At 39.6% G+C, this 15037-nt stretch overlaps 1 protein-coding gene across 2 annotated transcripts in view; it reads right to left on the bottom strand.

The window, feature by feature from the left end:
- Positions 1-13436, bottom strand: part of LOC119770635 (uncharacterized protein CG43427-like) — a 44642-nt gene extending 31206 nt beyond the window's left edge. Inside the window, exon 1 of one of the 2 annotated variants that reach the window (XM_038265894.1) lies at positions 13368-13436. The gene's annotated coding sequence lies outside the window, so the exon portion shown is untranslated. Of the gene's footprint in view, positions 1-12798; positions 12988-13367 lie in introns of those variants that run through there. The other variant, XM_038265895.1, reaches the window with a different exon arrangement.
- Between the last annotated feature and the right edge of the window lie 1601 nt (positions 13437-15037).

Genomic DNA, 15037 nt, shown 5'->3' with positions numbered 1-15037 from the left:
ATGTTAAAAAAGGAAAATGATTACCGTAAAATTTCCTATAAGCTGAATGCATTAGTTTTGGCTGCAATTTTTGTTGGCTCGTTTTGGGGAGCGGTTTTTGAAAAATTTTAGCTAAAGAAAACAAATTTTTCTCCCTAAAACGCCCTGCCATGCCCAAACTTAAGCTTTTATGGACTATGTTTGTACAGGAATTTGTTTAGGGCACATTAAACATTAATTAACAGACCAAATTTGAAAATTACGCGCAATTGTGAAAATACTCGAAAAATGATCTTTTTTCATTCAAGCTCCGCGCGCGAGATGTAAACCATTTTTGGGCATTTTTTTGTTGTATGAAAACATTGTTCCTGACATCCTAATCTATCATTCTAGGGATGAGCACCAAAGATTTGACAGCAGTCATTTTTTTGTGACGCACGCCATGGCGGAAGGCAATTTTTATAGAAATTGAATGTACCTAAAATGTTTTTTCGTGGAAAGGTAGCTAAGGGGGTCTCTTTTCGATATCTGTGACCTAGAAAATATTTTAAATAGGGATTTTTGTTTTTTTATCATTTACAGTTGTTAACTGTATAAATGGAGGCGCACGGTACTTTTGGTTACTTTGCGGTTGCACAGCACCTCCCAAATGCTTTTAATTGCAATAGATACTGATCAAAGGGGTCGTCCATAAAATATTTCACAATATTTAAGGCCCCACCCACCCTTACAACCCCCCCCCCTCATCCTCCTAATTTATTTAACAAAGATAATAACATTATTTTTAGTATGAGGCGTCATCCATCAAGTATCAAGTACGACACGTTTTGTACCCTAATCTTGTTTTTTTTGTACATTTTTATTTATTTTGAAAATCTGAGTTCAATTGAATAGCTTATCATTTTTATAAAATATGTTTTTGATTTTTGTTGTTGTTGAAATCACGATTTATGATTCAAGTAAGTAATGACTAATGATTTAAGTATATAATATCTATCATTAACAACTCTGTTTCTTAATGCCTTTTATCATGTTTGATTTATGAGTTAAGTTTATTTTACACCCGTGGTGTGCATATTTCGAGACGAGATTTGTCTGATAACGCCTTCCGTCGGACGGGGAAGTAAATGTGGGCCCGGTCTAACCTAGAGGTTATGACGTTAGCTCAGTCCAGGTGTAGGAGTCGTCTCCCTGGGTCCTGTCTCGGTGGAGTCGCTGGTAGGCAGTTGGACTAATAATCCAAAGGTCGCCAGTTCGAATCCCGGGGTGGATGGAAGCTAAGGTGTAAAAAGAGGTTTGCAATTGCCTCAACAATCAAGCCTTCGGACACCTAGTTTTGAGTAGGAATCTCGCAATCGACAACGTCAAGGCAATACCATAGAGCGAACAATTTTATTTATTCAAGCCTGATTTTTCAAATGTTTTATATTAATAATGCATTTGTTGTACAATATCCAGTAAAAACACAAGGAACTTATTTTGCAGTATGCCGAGAATCGCATTACCTAACACTCGTCAGCCAAAACAACCGCAAATTTTATTTTCTGCTAATCGATTGTGCTGAAATTATTCGAGCTAGGCATATACAACTCACTGTGTAATAGGCCGTCCCAAAAAAAATGAAAGTTGTCAAATCTTCGGTGCTCACCCCTTGAATGATAGATTAGGATGTCAGAAACAATGTTTTCATACAACAAAAAATTCCCAAAAATGGTTTACAACTCGCGCGCGGAGCATGAATGAAAAAAGTGCATTTTTCGAGTTTTTTTTTTCAGAAATGCGCGTAACAATTAACTAAAGTCAGTCAAATTTGGTCGCCTTGGGCTTCAAGCTATAGTTTAATGTCCCCTGAACAAATTCCTCTACAGACATAGTCGATAAAAGCTTGTGTTTGGGCATGGCAGGGCGTTTTAGGGAGAGAAATTTGTATTTTTTAGCCAAAAAAATTTCAAAAATCGCTCCCCAAAACGAACCAAAAAATTTTGCAGTCAAAACTAATGCATTCAGCTTATAGGAAATTTTACGGACATCATTTTACTTTTTTTAACATTCAATTTATGTCCACGCAAAGCCGAGATATTTGCATTTTAGTGAACAAAAAGTGACGAATTTCCAAAATTCTTAGTATATAAGCGTTTTTAGCAAAAAACATTGGCTCGCTCAAAAACGATATTTGTTAATAACATTTCATGAAAAAACATGAGATTTTCTCACAATGTGACGTAAACGACAAATAATCATAAATCAAAATGAATTTTATTAAAGTTCATATCTCCAAGCTGTGAATGTGATTTTTTATGCATGTACATTCGAATAAAACAAATTCATTTATAAAAAAAAATATTTTTTCAAAAAAAAGGTACAGGTGGTTATGTTACACATGACCAGTATGACAAAGAACTTTGCAAGATGATTGTTGAAATTTTCGATTAGAATGTCCGGTCCAAAAGGGGACGGAAATTGCAAGTGGAGCTGAAATAGAAATCGAAGTGAAATCAATTGACTTTCCTTCACCACTCGAAAGTTACCATGATGCGGGAATGTTTTTGCAAGGCTGACTCATCCGCTCGGGGTACCGTCAACTACCGCCTGCAGAACATTAGAGATGGCCGCCCGGCCACAGTGCCAGCAGCCAAGCAGCATCAACCCACGTACGGGGAAGTGGCGAAGTGGGTGCAGGTGGGAATCCTTCCAGTCGGCTTTCCGCAAAAGCAGCTCACAGCTCAGCAGATGGACATTCTGGAGGAAACAATCCTGTTCCGCGTCACACAGCAACGAAGGGAAATGTTTAAGCCGAAGTTCATGAATTGCTGGCGCAGAACGGGCCACCTCATCATCAACTGCCAGGACGTCGAGACGGCAGAATGGCTCGAATCTCTTATGGCAATCCTATCGCCATGGGAGGGTGCCGTACTCGAAGCTGTAGATGCCGACGTGATCCCAAGACTGGAGGTGATGGAGGGACTTTTCTACCGCAGCGTAGCAGTGGATAACGACACCATCATGGTGTACTTGGAGAGCCAAAATGACGGGCTTAGCACCGGCAACTGGCGGGTGATTCAGCGGAAAGTACTGCGCGAGCAGCACGTGCGGCTGTTGTTCACCGTGGACGAGGCGACTATGCGGCTCTTCAAGGACAACGATTACGTGCTCAACTACAAGTTCGGTCAGACTATAATCCGCAAGCATATCGGTGAAGTCGCAGAAAGGAATGATGATAAGAATAAAAAAGGTAAGGAGGTCGGCATGGTTGATGATTCTGGATGCACCGGCAATGTGATCTGCATGAGTCCTGGGAATAACGCTCTCTTGGAGAATCGAGAAGAGCAACAAGTCCCGGGAACAAGTCAGTCGCATAAGTCAAACGCCGAAGGAGAATCAACCAGTCACCTCAACCAAAACAAACAATCCTCTGGGCCCAAAGCGGACCAAGGATTGAGCAAGGCATTCAAGAGCAACCCCAAAGAAAGTCCATCCAGAATACTACACAGATATCAGGTACCCAATCAAATTTCTCGGAACAGTCGAGTCGTGATAGCTCTGACCAATTGGTCGACAGAAGACGCTTGAACTACTCACTGGACCAGAATGGTGATGGGAGATCAACAAATAAGAATTTTTTTGTGCCAGGGAAGAACCAAAATCCGCCAACGTTTAAGAAGCAAGGGAATTACTCTGGGTCCTCTGCGAACCGGAGCAATTCTGACCCTTCGAAGCAAAGGCGTAAGAATGGTTCACCAAATGGAATTCAGAGGAAGGGACAATATTAGCCCTTCTACGTGAGATCATAAATGGAAGGAAAAATGATACAGGAATGGGCAAGAATATAAAATTTATCCAAATAAATCTTCACCATGCAAAGGGTGCCACAGCTGTACTTTGTCGTAGATTTGTTAAAGAAAATATGAATGTTGCTTTTGTGCAAGAACCTTGGTCAAACAAGGGTAGAATTTTTGGAATGAGCTTAAAAAACAGTAGAATCATTTATGATGAAACAGTTAACAGGCCAAGAACTGCAATTTTAATCAAAGAGAACATCAAATTCGTGCCGATAACAGAATTTATATCACAGGACATAGTTGCAGTACGAATCGTAATCCCAACCGCTAGAGGGACGACTGAAGCTTACATAGCATCGGCCTACTTCCCAGGGGATGACGATTCCGTCCCTCCACTATGTGTTGCTGAATTCATTGCGTTTTGTAAAAAGAATAATAAAAAGTTTATCATCGGGTGCGATGCAAATTCCCATCATACTATTTGGGAAGCACCGACATCAACGCCAGGGTGAATGCCTTTATGAGTACATATCTTCGAATAATATCGATTTATGTAATAAAGGAGATCATCCTACATTTATAACTAAAAATAGACAAGAAGTTCTTGACATAACGCTTTGTAGTCCTTTCTTAACCACACACATAGATAATTGGCATGTTTCTGATGAGATTTCACTTTCTGATCATAGACATATCATTTTTGAATACAACTCTGGTGAAATGATAACTTTTTCGTATAGAAATCCTAGGAATACCAACTGGGGTATATATGAAAATATGATTAAAGCAGACCATATTCTGAATTTTCAAGTAATTGAAACTAAGAATCAGTTGGACAAGTTAGCTTTGCAGGTTACGGAAAAAATAATGAAAACCTATGAATCTTGCTGTCCAAAAAAGAATGAAATTTCAAACCGTGATGTTCCATGGTGGAATAACACGTTGATGAACCTAAGGAAAAAAAGTAGACAACTTTTCAATAAAGCTAAGAAAACAAAGCAATGGAAGAGTATCAGAAAGCTCTTACAGCCTACAATAGAGAATTGCGTAAATCCCAGAGGAAAAACTGGAGGTTCTACTGTGAAAAGGTAGAAAAAACCCCAGATGCGGCAAAATTACAGAAAGTGCTTTCGAAGGATCATTCAAATGGTTTAGGAAGTTTAAAAAAGAATGATGGATCGTTTTCTAAGAGTGATGAAGAAACACTGGAAATAATGATGGAAACCCACTTTCAAGGATCAATATTGGCAGCAAACGAAGATCTCGGAACGAAAAGCGTTGACTATGGCCGTGACACGACCATGGAAAAATCTTTTGTACCGTCAGTGGGGGTGACATTGGGTCTGGGGGGTGAGATTGGGTCAAAGTGATTTTTTACGGATTTTACCATTTCTCAGATTCTTTTCAATGAAACTGAATTCTGTTAAAAGGGTTGTGTAGGGGACATCTTAAGATGACTTCGCTGAAAAAAATCTGGTTCCTAGAACATATCCTGTTATTTTGGCAGATGTCTAAAGTTGGGGTACGTTTTTGGCCAAAATGACCTCTCGAAAAATCATTTTCTAATATTTTTGTTAGAATTGCTCGAAAACTACCCAAGTGTTTGAAAATCTCCACTTCAAACATTGTAGCGTGTCAATACGATTCCCTCGAACAAGAAACGCTGTTGGATGACTTGTTTTTACCATATCTTTGTATTTCAGCATCATTTTAGTTTCATTTGACCCAATGTCACCCCTCTAAGGGGTGAGATTGGGTCAATTTTCAAACAATTGGCATTTAAGGTAGTGTTCATCAAAATCGACCATATTTTGGGAAAATGTTAGTAAACTATCTAAGAACAAATCTACGTTAAAAGATTTTCGATGTTATTTAAATTGTTTTTGTTATTAAGAAATTTCGAGAAGTGTTTCGTTTTTTGACCCATAGTCACCCCCACTGACGGTACCGAAAAGCATCTTCACGCGGGCTAAAGTTGCTTGGGCAGTGAGTTGTTTTGAACCATTCAAATCTCCAGGCAGAGATGGAATATTTCCCGCCCTTATTCAAAAAGGAGGTGGGAAACTGATTGAATGCTTAACGAATATTTTCAAATCAAGTCTAGAATTAGGACACATTCCAAAGATATGGAGTCAAACACGCGTTGTCTTCATACCTAAAGCTGGAAAACGAGACAAAACGGCTCCTAAATCATTTAGGCCAATAAGTCTCACATCCACAATGCTGAAAGTAATGGAAAAGATAATTGATGAATATATTAAATCAAAGTTTTTGCACACGAAACCTCTCAGTAGGTTTCAGTTTGCTTACCAGCAGAACAAATCGACAGTTACAGCATTAAATGAGCTAGTTTCAAGATTGGGAAAGAATATGAGTGCAAAAGAAATTGCCCTCGCTGCCTTTCTCGATATTGAAGGAGCTTTTGATAATGCATCATATAAGTCTATAAAAAAGAATATGGAAAAGCGAGGCTTTGAGCATTGCATCACACGATGGGTCATGGCCATGCTTGATAGCAGAAAAGTGTTCGCTGAATTAGGAGGATCTTCTGTGACTGTAAAGACCACAAGAGGCTGTCCTCAAGGGGGCGTGCTGTCTCCATTGCTGTGGTCATTAGTTGTAGACGACCTTCTGAAGAAACTATCTGAATTGGGGTTTGAAGTAATTGGGTTTGCTGACGATGTGGTAATACTAGTCCGAGGAAATTTGAAGAGATAATTACCGAAAGAATGCAATATGCCCTCAACTGTACTTTTGAGTGGTGCAAAAATGAAGGGCTTAACATAAACCCTAAGAAGACTGTAGTTGTCCCGTTTACTCGTAAGAGAAAGATCCTTCTTAAAACTCTTACTCTAGATGGGTCCGCTTTGGAATTTTCTAAGAATGTGAAGTATCTGGGGATCACTCTAGATGCAAAATTAAACTGGAACTTACACTTAGATCAGGCTGTTCAAAAGCCACAACTGCATTATGGGTATCTAGGAAGACCTTTGGAATGAAATGGGGACTTAAACCGAAGATGATATCCTGGATCTATTCGGCCATAATAAGACCCAGATTAACTTACGCTGCCTTGGTATGGTGGCCAAAAACAAAACAAAAACAGCGCAAAAAAACTAGAAAAATTACAGCGTTTAATCTGCATATCCATCACTGGAGCAATGCGAAGTACACCAACGAATGCTCTAAATGCTGCTCTTCATCTCCTCCCGTTGTACCAATACGTTCAAATGGAGGCTGGAAAGAGTGCGCTTAGACTAAGAAGAAATGAGAATTTATTCAAGAATTGTAAGGAACATCTAGGAATTTTAAAAGAATTTAACATAGATCCACATGTGTTTATGAACGAGGACTGGATGGAATATACCTTGAACCTTGATATAACATACAAAGTGATTTTAACTGATCGCCAAGTATGGGAATCAGGAGGTCCAAGCCTACCTCCGGGAGCAATCATATTCTACACGGATGGATCAAAAATGGGTAATAAAACAGGAGCGGGGATCACGGGGCCAGGACTAAGTATTTCGGCTCCTATGGGACGCTGGACTACTGTATTTTTGGCCGAGATCTATGCTATTTTAGAATGTGCATCAGCATGTCTGAAGAGAAACTATAGGTATTCTACAATCTGTATTTTCTCTGATAGTCAAGCTGCTTTGAATGCTTTGAATTCTTCCAAATGCCAATCTAGATTGGTTTGGGAGTGTGTAATTCTTCTGAAAAAACTGGGTAATAAAAATCGAGTATTCTTGTACTGGGTTCCAGGCCACTGCGGGGTTGAAGGGAATGAAAAGGCCGATTTGCTTGCCAGGAAAGGCTCAGATGACCTTTTTGTTGGTCCGGAGCCATTCTGTGGAGTGTCGAAATGCGTTCTGAAAATGGAAATTACAAAATGGGAAAATTCCATGATACAACAGAATTGGATTGCCTCGCATTCTGCAAAGCAATCCAAGTTGTTTATCACCACTAGCAAACAGAAAACGTCGCGAATACTTGGTCTGAATAAACGGTCACTAAACATATACATTGGATTAATTACAGGACATTGCCCATCACGGTATCACTTGAAAAAGCTAACGCGAAGTCAAACTGATATCTGTAGGCTCTGTGACTGTGAAGTGGAAACTTCAAGGCACTTACTGTGTGAGTGTGGTGCACTGATTGCGAAAAGAATTAAATTTTTCAGTAAAGGGATTTTAACTCCCTCAGAAATTTATTCAGAAAATCCCACTTCGGTTGTTGACTTCATTCTCGAAGCAATGCCAAACTGGGGTATATCGCATCCTCAGTCAGTGGCGGTCACCCTAAATGGTGACTTGTCACCCTGAAAATATGCGACAGTAATTAGGGGTACACTACAATAGATCAACTAAATGGTCGCAGTAGTCTTAAATCCCACAAAAAAAAAGGCTGTTGCAAGCAATCGGCGGCAGTAAAGGAAATTTGAAGAGCAGACATTAAAGCTGCCCTTTACAGGGCTCTAATTGATTACGAGATAGTTATTATAAATTTCCAGAAACCACTCCGGCCACTCCGGATTGTGGCCACTACTGCCGAAATGTCAAATTTCATGTCCAGTATCAAAAACCATAAAGTTTGATACCCATATTGCCCCAACTCTTACGGTCCGGCAAATGTCCCCCCATCGGAACATCCACAGGGCCTCCGGCCACTCCACTACTGCCGGAATGTCAAATTTCATGTCCAGTATCAAAAACCATAAAGTTTGATACCCATATTGGCCCAACTCTTACGGTCCGGCAAATGTCTCCCCATCGGAACATCCCCGGGGCCTCCGGCCACTCCGGATTGTGGCCACTACTGCCGAAATGTCAAATTTCATATCCAGTATCAAAAACCATAAAGTTTGATACCCATATTGCCCCAACTCTTACGGTTCGGCAAATGTCCCCCCATCGGAACATGAGCGGGGCCTCCGGCCACTCCGGATTGTGGCCACTACTGCCGAAATGTCAAATTTCATATCCAGTATCAAAAACCATAAAGTTTGATACCCATATTGCCCCAACTCTTATGGTTCGGCAAATGTCCCCCCATCGGAACATCCGCGGGGCCTCTGGCCACTCCGGATTGTAGCCACTACTGCCGAAATGTCAAATGTCATATCCAGTATCAAAAACCATAAAGTTTGATACCCATATTGCCCCAACTCTTACGGTTCGGCAAATGTCCCCCCATCGGAACATGCGCGGGGCCTCCGGCCACTCCAGATTGTGACCACTACTGCCGAAATGTCAAATTTCATATCCAGTATCAAAAACCATAAAGTTTGATACCCATATTGCCCCAACTCTTACGGTCCGGCAAATGTCCCCCCATCGGATCATCCCCGGGGACTCCGGCCACTACTGCCGAAATGTCAAATTTCATATCCAGTATCAAAAACCATAAAGTTTGATACCCATATTGCCCCAACTCTTATGGTTCGGCAAATGTCCCCCCATCGGAACATCCGCGGGGCCTCCGGCTACTCCAGTCTAGGTGTTGGCCAGTTCCAATGATCGACTCCCGCGACTGGCATTTATTAGCTGGTCCTTGCCTCCAAGCCATCTGCACCCGGACCTCCAGGCCGTCTGCTACCGGGCCACCAGGCCATCTGCTTCTGATGTGTTCTCGTCGACGTCCAGCAATAGAATGAATTTTCTGGACCGACCGAGCCGCGTTTTGTTGCCTCGTCGACGATCCGAAAATTATGAGGTAGAGTGGGGGTAATTTTAGATACATCAATCTCACGTCTCTATATTGACTGATTGGGAAACGTTTGTTCAACCAATCAGCGTGCACCAAAAAGAGGGGAAATTTGCCGAGAGGGGAATTCGTCACGTAACGTTTTCGCTTCGCGAAAATTTTTGGATTGAGAAACCTTAGGACAAAGTTCTTTGTCAAAAGTTACCCATAGAGTTATCTACGTGCGCATGTATTGCATGTACGTACACGAAAAAAAGTGAGGTTAAATTTTGTACCAGCCAGCAAATCAAATGGTGCGCTAGTGTGTGTGAGATCGGGCTTAGATAGCTCTATTAGAGCTTTATTTGTTCATATCGAGAAGAGCACAGAGCAGTACTTATAAATATGTCGTTTACGTCACATGGTGAGTTTTTTCATGAAATATTATTAACAAATATCGTTTTTGGGCGAGCAAAATAAAAATATCCAAAATCTGTGCCTTCCCGTTTGTAATCATAGTATCCAATGTTTTATGCTAAAAACGCTTATATACCAAGAATTTTGGAAATTCGTCACTTTTTGTTCACTAAAATGCAAATATCTTGGCCTTGCGTGGACATAAAAATGTTGAATGTTAAAAAAAGAAAAATGATGTCCGTAAAATTTCCTATAAGCTGAATGCATTAGTTTTGACTGCAAAATTTGTTGGCTCGTTTTGGGGAGGGATTTTTGAATTTTTTTGGCTAAAAAATACACATTTTTCTCCCTAAAACGTCCTGCCATGCCCAAACACAAGCTTTTATCGACTATGTCTGAACCGGAATTTGTTCAGGGGACATTAAACTATAACTTGAAGCCCAAGGCGACCAAATTTGACTGACTTTAGTATGATTGTTACGCGCATTTCTGAAAAATACTCGAAAAATGCACTTTTTTCATTCATGCTCCGCGCGCGAGTTGTAAACCATTTTTGGGAATTTTTTGTTGTATGAAAACATTGTTTCTGACATCCTAATCTATCATTCTAGGGGTGAGCACCGAAGATTTGACAACTTTTCATTTTTTTGGGACGGCCTACTGTGTAAGGATTTTTTTTTGTCGAGCCTTAATACCACTGCGACCAAATATAGGAATATTGTGGTGTGACCCTTTTTTTATAGCAGATAAGTTCACCCAGCACCATTTAGCGTGAAGAGCGTGTGTAAGGATACCAAGGGTACTGGAAATAGAAAACAAATGAAAATTCAGGCTTTAAATATTAACAAAAAAGTTATTTGATGTTTGATAAACTTAACTCATAAATCAAACATGATACAAGGCATTGATTGAACTCAGAAGAAAGTAAAAATGTAAAAAAAAACAAAATAAGGTACAAAACGTGCCAGACTTTTCATGGGGGGGGTATCTAGCGTGACAATGTGTGGCATAGGGGGGAGAGGGTTATTTTTTGCAGATTATAGTGTGCCATACTTTATGGACGCCTCATACTAAAAATAATGTTATATCTTTGTTAAATAAATTAAGGGGATGAGGGGGAGGGGGGTGTTGTAAGGGTGGGTGGGGCATTAAATATTGTGATATATTTCATGGACGACCCCTTTGATCAGTATCCATTGCAATTAAAAGCATTTTGGAGGTGCTGTGCAACCGCAAAGTAACCAAAAGTACCGTGCGCCTCCATTTATACAGTTAACAACTGTAAATGATAAAAAATCGAAAATCCCTATTTGAAATATTTTCTAGGTCACAGATATCGAAAAGGGACCCCCTTAGCTACCTTTCCACGAAAAAACATTTTAGGTACATTCAATTTCTATAATAACTGCCTTCCGCCAGGGCGTGGGACGCCCTTCTAACAACACTTCTGGAGCAACATTTGAAAGGGACGGTACGACATTGCTCTTACGGCCTTTCGTTCCATTTAAACGCGTGTAATGAAAGGCCGTAAGAGCAATGTCGTATCGCCCCTTTCAAATGTTGCTCCAGACTTAACCTTCGGACGCCTACAAATGAGCATAACCTTGCAACAGAGCCCACAAAATACCGGGGGTCCTTAAAGTGGATTGCTTTGCTTATTGTTAAGGTCAATAATTTATATGTTCCAGATCTTTTTGCGCGCCGCATTGTTAAAAAAATCGAGGAAATCACTCACACGCAGAAAAATCGATTGCGTTTGAAACAAAAAAAGTTTTTGTTGTTTCATCTAACCGATTTTTTGTTGAAAGAACCCTCAAAACCAATTGAAGCAACTCAAAATTTTGCGCTAAATCAACTCACTGTAATTTGTCAAACCCTTTTGAAAAAATCACAATATTACTGCGTAGATTCTACCTGAATCTACTTTGAATCAACGTTACAGTGTTTTTTGATTCAAATAACAATAAATTGTTGTTGGAACGTGGCTGCCATCTGTCAAAAGTTATTTTTCGTCAGTCGGCTTGAGATAAAGTTTTGCGTCCCTCTTTGGAAACTCTTCGCGATATTTTGCTTATTTAACCAATATAAGAAGGATTAACTTGCGTCAGCTTCATGAAGCAACTTTGTCTCGCCCGCAATGTCCACCGCGGCGGAACATCATCCGGGATCTGACGATTTCACACAACTTTCCAACAGGATGGCATCCATCGGAACAAATTTAGTAAGTGCATTGTTACTCAACTTAAAATGACTCCACTTCTAATCTCTTTCACCATCCTTGCAGATTGAATTGTTACTACCATCGAACCGATGGAAGAGGTGTGTCCTGGTGGCACCAGTTTCATCAGAAGTCCAGGTGCTGTCCAAGAGCAGCGGAACTATACACAGACTGAACGTGCGGGTGACCTTGAAGTAGTTGATTAAAATTACCAATTACCAACCAATTTTCAAAAAATAAAAAATAACATTTATTTGAAAACTAAAAATGATGATTAATATCTCAATTTAATGTTTTGTTGATTTAATGAAATGTATAGTCATAAATTTAAAAAAAATACCGGGTTATTTCAACAACAAAAAACACGTTGATTCAACAAAAAAAAATTTGATCAGTGCGTCTGTCAAATTTTATTCAACTAAAATGAGAGTACATTCAACGAAAAATCAGCTTGAAACAACAAATTTTCCCGATTTGAAACAACAAAATTCGGGAGTTGATTCAATGCAAACATTTTGTTGATTATATTCAACAAAATATTTTGTTGAATCAACCCTTGTACAGGCTGATTCTACAAAATATTTTTCTGCGTGCACTTATGGCTTTTTCGGCTTAGCACCCATTTTATGCCCAACTATCCCTTAATAATAACGGTTCACGGGTACACTTCACAAACAAGTGACTTAAACAACGGTACATAACAAATTCACTCACTATTATTCACACTTCTACACTACGATGCGTATCGCCAAGACTCAGAAGAAAAATGCAAGTTTTATTGTAAAATACAACTTGTGTTGAATGGCAATTAAAGCAAACAAATCATTTTTTCTAATTTGAAGCCAAAAAATAGCACTGATGCAAAAAGATTTTCAGATGCAGACGTAATATTTTTTCGTTTGTATTGCACTATGTTGTTCCTAGAGACTTCTAAAAAGAGGAAAAAAATGACGAATTGCTCAACACATGTTAACTTGTGTTTCGCCATGATTCTTCGGCGATACAGTTGTGCACTTATATATTTAGAAAGAAAAAAGTCAAAACTTGCATTCAACTTAGTTCACTTTGATGGATTCCGCTGCCCATTTTAAGATAGCCTATAAAAATACGTCAACGTGTAAAAAATATATTTAAGAGTTTTCAATCCAGATCACATATCCCAGCATATTCCGGTTATAATTGTGTCAACGAGGGTAATGTGGTATCACTCTGCATTCTCGATTTGCGATTAGGTGACACAGATCCATGAAAATATTAACAATTTCACTTTATAATTAACATACCACAAAACAAGCAGTACAAGTTGACATGGAACTCACGAACTGCTTCGTACGAAGGTTGAAGGAAAACTGATGGGAATGGAATGCTACAAAACAAAAATAACGATCGAGCAAAACCTGGTGGGACTCATATACTGTCAAGAGTAAAGAAACCGTAGCGACATCTCCCTTCAAATAAAATTCTATACAGTCGATTTATCCTTTTTCGATATATTGTGGATTTAGCTCGTAGCTGGATTTTCTTGCTTCTTCTCACGGTCATTGGAAACGGTCGTGGATAGACCTAGGGGTTCCCAGTTGGAGTGAAAAAAATAAATTTATAGAAAAATTATGGATTAAAATTTTGCTTTTTTATCACTTCTCCGACATCAGGAAAAATTGTTTGAACATGCTCGCAATTTTTTTATTCGGTCGGAAAAATATTATTTTTCTTGAAAAAAACTTCCATTTTTAATCACATGATCACCCCTAATTCTGGCTCGATGCCGCCATCATGCGACCGCGTGCTCCGTTTGTTTGTCAACAAAGCTGCAGCTGGATGGTGAGACGCAAGGCTGTATATCATAGGTACTCGCGATCTTGCTTTGCATTAGTGTGAGTGCATGACTCCGTGCCACTAAAACCAAAACAATAACAAACGAACAATGGACCGTGCCAGGAAAACCAAAACATAAACAATATCAGTGTCAGTGGAGTTAGAGACCCTAAATAGGGAGACTGGTCTAAGCTGGCTAAATCGATCTGGCAACGTATGTTTTGAGCTTGGCAACACTGATAAGTTTTGCTGGGCGTAAAGGCAAATGCTCGTTTGGATACGTCAAACTCGTGTCTGTTTGGGTACGTCAAATTCACTTCGACCAGTCTCCCTATTTAGGATCTCTAAGTGGAGTGAGATAGTCAGAGATAACAATTTTGACAACCGCACTACTACACACTCAATCGCGAGTACCTTTGGTAGAATGCCATGGGTGAGACGAAGTGAGGGGGGAAGAGATTTTGACATTTTTATGCCCGCATCTGGCCCGCCGCCTATTTCGTCGGTCACTGAGTCGCCGGTCGTTTCCAGTGACCGAGTCCAGCTAGGTACTGATCGTACAATATGTTCATGTCAGCGAATTGTGCCCGTTTATAGTTAGTTTGTATTTTTATGAAGGTCAGCCGACATTGATTTATTTACAAGCAATTGGGTTGATCGTTGTGCGTTACGATGTTACACGGACGCCCAAGCATCCCAAAAAAGTTAGAACAGTAACTTTAACTTGCTGGTTTTCGGGCATAACTAAGGCTACTGTACGGAATTTTCCTTATCATATACGAATTTTTGACCCTCTACGTGAATTTTAAAAGGCCGGATTTTTATACGGATTTAATGCGGATTTGTAAGGAATTTAATGATGACCTTGAAAACTTTTTTAAAATTTAAATGCATTTTTGCTTTTGCCAAGGCTTTTTTTTTAATTACACATGTTAATTAAAGTGTCAGTTTGATTTTAAAAGGATAATTTGAGTAGTTCTCCGGATTGCCTCAGTTCAAACATGATTATCAATTGTTTCATTGGAATTCAAAGCAAATTTATAAAATAAGAGTTCCAAAAGCATTCAAAGCTTGTGAAAATCAGTTAAAATCTGGATTAACACATTGTCATTGTCTCGTAACACTCAGAGCGGTATTC

The sequence above is a fragment of the Culex quinquefasciatus genome, chromosome 3, assembly GCF_015732765.1.
Source record: "Culex quinquefasciatus strain JHB chromosome 3, VPISU_Cqui_1.0_pri_paternal, whole genome shotgun sequence".
Taxonomy (NCBI): Eukaryota; Metazoa; Arthropoda; class Insecta; order Diptera; family Culicidae; genus Culex; species Culex quinquefasciatus.
The sequence above is the reverse complement of the archived record's forward strand: the minus strand, read 5'-3'. Positions and strand labels throughout refer to the sequence as shown.